The 6,321-nt window shown below is 42.6% G+C and overlaps 1 protein-coding gene across 5 annotated transcripts in view; it reads right to left on the reverse strand.

Annotated features, from left to right (window-relative positions):
• The window catches only part of Slc17a4 (solute carrier family 17 member 4), a 17,628-nt gene extending 14,910 nt beyond the window's left edge, over window positions 1–2,718 (reverse strand). For 4 of the 5 annotated variants that reach the window (XM_021180227.2, XM_021180225.2, XM_021180229.2 and 1 more), the window contains exon 1: window positions 2,630–2,718. The gene's annotated coding sequence lies outside the window, so the exon portion shown is untranslated. The remainder of the gene's footprint in view (window positions 1–2,629) is intronic. The other variant, XM_021180226.1, reaches the window with a different exon arrangement.
• Window positions 2,719–6,321: the final 3,603 nt, after the last annotated feature.

Below are 6,321 nucleotides of genomic sequence, written 5' to 3' on the forward strand. Positions count from 1 at the left end.
CACACACACACACACACACACTCACACACACCATAAACACGAATGAATAAAAGTTAAAGCAATAGTAACAAAAATTTGTAGTCACCTCAAAAACTGAATACAAAGTGTAGGTGTGGGAATTGTTCATTCTGTTGCCACCCTCATGTGTATAAGGGTGTCGGTGTGTTTGCGTGTCTCTCTATGTGTGTAATGGAACTCTTATTTGCAGTTTGAACATACTGAGAAGAAAAGAGTAGATGTTGATCCAGGCCTGAACTTGGAGGCAACCATCTCAGAAGGCTCAGAAGAAAGAAGCTACTGAACCAAACTCAGGGACAGAAAGCATCTGAGATGAAAAAGCAGGAGGAGTAATCCACTCAGATGTTATGAAAGAGGAAGAGAGGCAGGGCCAACTCACACTGGCTACATGCAAAGGGCATTTATAGGGCTACACATGTGCCCCATAGAGTTTGTTAGGGGTAAGTGGTGGAGGCAGAAAGGCAGAGAGACAGAGAGAAGGGAACTGGTAAGTTCATGTGTCTTTGAATCAGAGGGCACAAGCTATAGTGATGGGTGTGCATTACAGACAGGGATCATACCCACTGAAAGCTTGTGACGTTTTCACAGTAGCAGGTGCAAAAAAATGCTAGGGAAAGACGTACAGGTTCCATGTCAACAAGAAGTGGATGACTTGAGAGAAATCACAAGATGCTCAACAGCAGAGGAAAGAGTGAAGTGACAGGAGTTAGCCATTCAGGGAAAGACCACTGAAGTCCTCAGCAGGATATTCACAAGATGCAGCAAGGACTATCCACCCAGTTAAAAAGATATTGCCTGCCTTACATCAGCCTCTATTGACCGAGCCCAGCCCTGGGGGAATTAAAAGCTTTAGTTAGGATGAGAGGAGAGGGGAGTGGCTGACAAAGAAAGGGAACAAGGGGCACCCAAACAGCCCCTTCATTCCAGGGTCCAGCCTGGAACTGGGAGAAGCTTCATCTTTAGATGAAGTTTGGCTTTTTGTGCTTTCCATCGTATTAGGCCTATTATCCAGGAAACTGGGGTTATGGAGTCTGAAAATGGCCATCTTACTACTACCTGAGCATGAACACAGAAGCTGAGAGGCCAAGCAGATGTAAAGGGAAGTACTGTGGCCAGAGTTTCTGGTAAAGCAAAGCCATTCTTCTCTCGAGGGAATATGAAACATGTTCATATTAAAGATATGTAGAATGGGTCGGGTTTATGCTTCCCTGTCTGTGCAAATGTTACCTAACACCCAGGCATGTCGCTACTCTAGCTGCAAGTGAAAAGATACTGACAAGATTCCAGCTTACACCATCTGCAATTCAGAATAAAATTGACAAACAACTTAAATCCAAACCAACACTGGCTGGAAGACAAATGGGTCAAGCCTGAGATTCTGCTTGGAAACCTAAAACCATCTGCTGACTCTTGTTCACACCTTAGGGAGACTGGCTGGACAGAAGAGTCTATCACTCATGGAACTGAAGACGGGATTCAGGCCAGCTTTTTCCTGTCTAGCTTTCCAGACCCTTGCAGTGACGCAATGCCTCAGAGTTCACCAGCCTCTGGCTCATTCACTGACCCAGTAAACATATGTGTAATAAATGGAAGGCTTGCTTCCGTGGCTTTCTCCAGCATGACCGGAGGTTTGCTCGCATGAGTGGCTCTACATCTACTTAGACAGAAGATCTTATTCATGATCATCCTTTCTCTGGAGTTTGTCAGTTAGAGGAAGAGGGTTGGACAAGGCTGCTGAAAGGGCAAAAGACATGACTACAGAGAGAATGCAGGACACATGCTCCAGTGAGTCACAGAGTACAATATGATAAGAAAGAAAAACAAGAATGGCCTAGTTGGGAAGGACGCAGAAGAGTACAGATGACAACAACTAAGGGGCTGACAGTGACAGCATACGATCTGCCTATTCTAACCACCCAGTCTGCTGGTATACCGTGGCTGTCTCTGAGCTGAGAGGGAAGTCCTCTCCCAGGAACATGACATCGAAAGAAAAGAGCACTCTGGACCACTGCATAAAGCCATATGGGGTTTTATTTGCTTTGGTCCCCCATTCTCCCATGAAAAATCTATGTTTACTCTATTTTTTGTTAATTTGACCTTTGAAGCCTGTTAAAAATATTCTTTAAAACAACAGGGTGGTTTGGTTTGGTTTGGTTTGGTTTGGTTTGGTTTTTTTTGCCTCAGTCTGTTTGGTTAGTGCTGTTTCTTCAAACTAGTGTATCTCACAAAAGCAAGTTAAATGCATGAGTGCTTCGTGCAATTTTGCAGCATCGGTAACCCCTAGAAACACAAGACCTGCCCTTACGATTGGTGTTTCTTTCTAGTTGCTTCAGACAGGATTCTCTCTCTCCCTCTCTCCCTGTTTCCTACCTTTCCTGTCCCCACCCACCCACCGCTGGCTTTTGTCTCCCTCTTCCACGTCTGTCTTCCTCCCTCCCTCTCCTTCTGGAGTTCCTGTAGACCTCGTTTGTTTTAGGACAAGGCAGCCTCCTGTTTCACTTTTCAGAACCATCTCCCAAAAGAAACCCAGTCCTGCACACCACCTATAATCTCAACAGGAAAAGGTCCGTTCCCACACCGTCAGAACCAGAGCAAGAACTGGAAAGCAAACCTGAGGAAGGCGGAGAGCCGGCTCCTGGCTGGGATCCTATCGGTTTCTCAGCTTCCTGTAGCTGTCTAACCCTGAGGAGTGAATTATTACTCAGGGCCTTTAGCTTTTATCTTACCAAATGGAGGCTTTTATTGGCTCAACCATTTAATTTTTAACTTTGTTTTATTATTTAATTGATGACCTGACCATGTTCATTCTATCTTCCTCATACTTGAAGTTCATCTGAAGTTACAAACATCTTCCCAGATTCTCTGTGGGTCCTGCTACTACTCTTGCTTGCCTCATTTTTAACTTTTACATTATATGTGATTATTTATGTGTTAGAGTGTGTGTGGGTAAGTTTTCACTTATTGAGGTCAAAGGACAGCTTTCAAGACTGGGTTTTTCCCATCCACCATGTTGCTCTCAAGGACACAATTCAAGCTATTGAGCACAATGACACTTATCTTTCCCTGCCAAGCTAACAGGTCAACCCTCTGAGCAGCTCATTGATGGCATCTTCATCATCTATGATCTCAGGGAGACAATAATCTTCATAGATAGGGTTATATCTTGTCTCTTAAGTGGCTGTTTTCCACCATATCCATGTTTAATAGAACTAATTTTACACAGAGAGCAGCTATAAGCCTACTGACCTTATAGAAGCCAGACACTTAGAGCTTAACATATTCTCAGGCCAGAGGCTTGCTGCTCTAGGATTAATAGTGGTCTCAGCATTTGGTCCCCAGCTTCCAGCAGTGGTGGACACAACAGAGCCAGCAACATCCGGGGCTGCAGCTCTCATACAAGCATCCAATCCTTGGGATCTATGATGATAGATGTTATGCTGTTTAGGATTCTGAGCTGTTGACAGACTCTTTTGCAACTAATGGACCTGTGGTATCTGAGACCCTTTTGGTAGGTCTCTGGAACTCTTCCAATGACCTCATTTTCCTGTCTTCAGCTCTTCATGGCTTTTGTAATCTCTGCCCTACCATCGCTGCTACCTTTGCTGCCTCTGCTGTAACCAGTGCTGCTGATTGATCCACAGTTGCAACTGTCACCCTCAAATCCCAAACAGAGGGAGGTAAGAATGGAAGGAAGGAAGAAGAGATAGAGAGAGGAAGATGGAAGAAGGTACATTAATAAGCAAAAAAAGAATTCTCATAGGAGTAGAAATAATCTCTGCCTATACTACAAAAAATCAGAACATATGGTTATAATGACTAATATATCATACCAAATAAAAATAACATATTTTCCGAGTTTAAAATTAAAAAAAAAAAAAAAGGCCTGGTGGTAGTGGCACTAGCCTTTAATCCCAGCACCATGGAGGTAGAGGCAAGCGGATCTTTGTGAGTTCTAGTTCAGGACAGCCTACAGAAGGAGTTCCAGGACTGTACAGAAAAACCTTGTCTTAAACAAACAAACAAAAACAAAACCATAAGTGAGTATTGTAGCCTACAACATGGAACTGATTTCTTGAGTGAAAGGATCCAAAGGGATGGGTGGAGAATATATAGTAATAGCCCTATTGCTACTTGGGTAAAGGGAATGAAAAATTATAAAGAATATAAATGGATTTTATACATAGAAGATTATAATAGAAGAAAAATTAAAACTGTGAGGCAGTTTGTAGCACCGAAATTTGTAAATGTTCAAAATCTGATAAAATAGAATTAGAACTTAGGGAAATACTGGATCAGATCCATGGTTGGTGAGTGATATGAACTAAATGACTCTATCCCCAAATGTATGTTGAAGCCTTAACTTTCCACATGACGGTGTTTGGAGTTTGAGGCTGTTAAATATAATTAGGTTTAGATAAGGGAACAAGAGTGGCCCCACCCTCGGTAGTATTAGTGTCTGAGAAAAAGAGGAAGAGCCAGGATTCACTCTATCCATCTCCCTTTCTCTCTGTCACATCTCTGTGTTATATGAGGACACAGTTAGAACCCAGGAAGGAGACACTCAGCAAACACTGAACCAGGCAGACTTTAACCCTGGAATTCACAGCCTCTAGATCTATGAGAGTTTAATTTCCCACTGTTTAAACCACCCAGTTCATGGTGTTTTGTCCTAACAGCCTGAGGTGACTAATCTAAGGAATTTGCAAATTGTTATGGTCTCTATACAAACAGAAACCCTGAGAAGTCCACTACTATTTATATTCTCTACTTTTTTTTTAACCTTTAAAAATGTGTGTGTGTGTGTGTGTGTGTGTGTGTGTGTGTGTGTGTGCATACAATTCTGTGTGTTCCCTCGGAGGCCCCTGGAATTAGGTTTATGCATGACTGTGAGCAACCTAATGCATAGGCTGAGAATTGAACTCTAGGCAAGCTTAGGTTTTACCAGCGACTACATTTGAGAGTGTAGAACGTACATGAGTGGCTTGTTTGTAAAAAGAACACAATAGCAGCTTTTCTATGGTGTTCAATATGTAGGAGACTCTGTTCTAAGATTTTACATATATTAGCTCATTGACTTCTCTGATAACCATAAGAAAGTATACTCTCTTGAGAATGTTTAAACATTTTGTCAATTAAAAATATTGAAACTTAGAGAAATTCCTGAGTAGATTAACAACAAACACACCTGGAAGGAAATAATTTGTAACTCTCGTGCAGCTGACAAAGGTTCAAGTTAGGCTTACTGCTTGCCTTGATAGACTGCTACCCTTCCTCGAGACCCCAGCACACACAGACACACAGACACACATGTACATACATGCATATGCACGTACCAGAGAGGCCAGAAACCCATCAAGTTCCACAAGGACTCCTAGGATGCCTGGCCAGTCTCACTTGAACTTTACGTGTACCTACTCTCTAGCAAGGCCAGGGGCTTAGTCCTAAGGTTTCATTTATGCCAAAGTGTGGTGGCTCCTTCTAACCTCAGCTTGTCACTCATTCTTTTAGATCCTCTATTCTTTTCTAACCTTTAAAAATGAGTGTGTATGTGTGTGTGTGTGTAAGTGTATGTACACAATTCTGTGTTGTCCCTCAGAGGCCCCTGGAGTTGGGTTTATACAGGACTGTGAGCCATATAATGTATATGCTGAGAATTGAACTCTAGTCCTCTGCAAAAGCAACTATTACTCTTGGCCAATGAGCCATCTCTCCAGCACAGAGTCCTGTTCTCACTAGCCACGCCCTATTAGCTATTAGACTTACTAGTTTCAATAGTAAGCTTTCCCTTTTTAAAAAACAATTGTGTATTTTCTTCAATTTTTTTATTAGATATTTTCTTCATTTACTTTTTTTTTTTTTTTTTTTTGAAACAAGGTTTCTCTGTGTAGCCCCGGCTGTCCTGGAACTCACTTTATAAACCAGGCTAGCCTCAAACTCAGAAATCTGCCTGCCTCTGTCTCCCAAGTGCTGGGTGGTGTTCATTTACATTTCAAATGCTATCCTGAAAGCCCCCTATACCCTCCCCCTGCACTGTTCCCCTACCCACCCACTCCTACTTCTTGGCCCTGGCATTCTCCTGTACTGGGGCATATAAAGTTTGTAGGGGAGCAGGGCGGGGGAGAGGGTATAGGGGACTTTCGGGATAGCATTTGAAATGTAAATAAAGAAAATATCTAATAAAATGTTGAAAAAAATAAAGTTTGCAAGACCAAGGGGCCTCTCTTCCTAATGATGGCCGACTAGGCCATCTTCTGCTACATATGCAGCTAGAGACACAAGCTCTGGGGGTACTGGTTAGTTCAT

Source organism: Mus caroli, chromosome 13 (genome assembly GCF_900094665.2).
Source record: "Mus caroli chromosome 13, CAROLI_EIJ_v1.1, whole genome shotgun sequence".
NCBI classification, from domain to species: domain Eukaryota; kingdom Metazoa; phylum Chordata; class Mammalia; order Rodentia; family Muridae; genus Mus; species Mus caroli.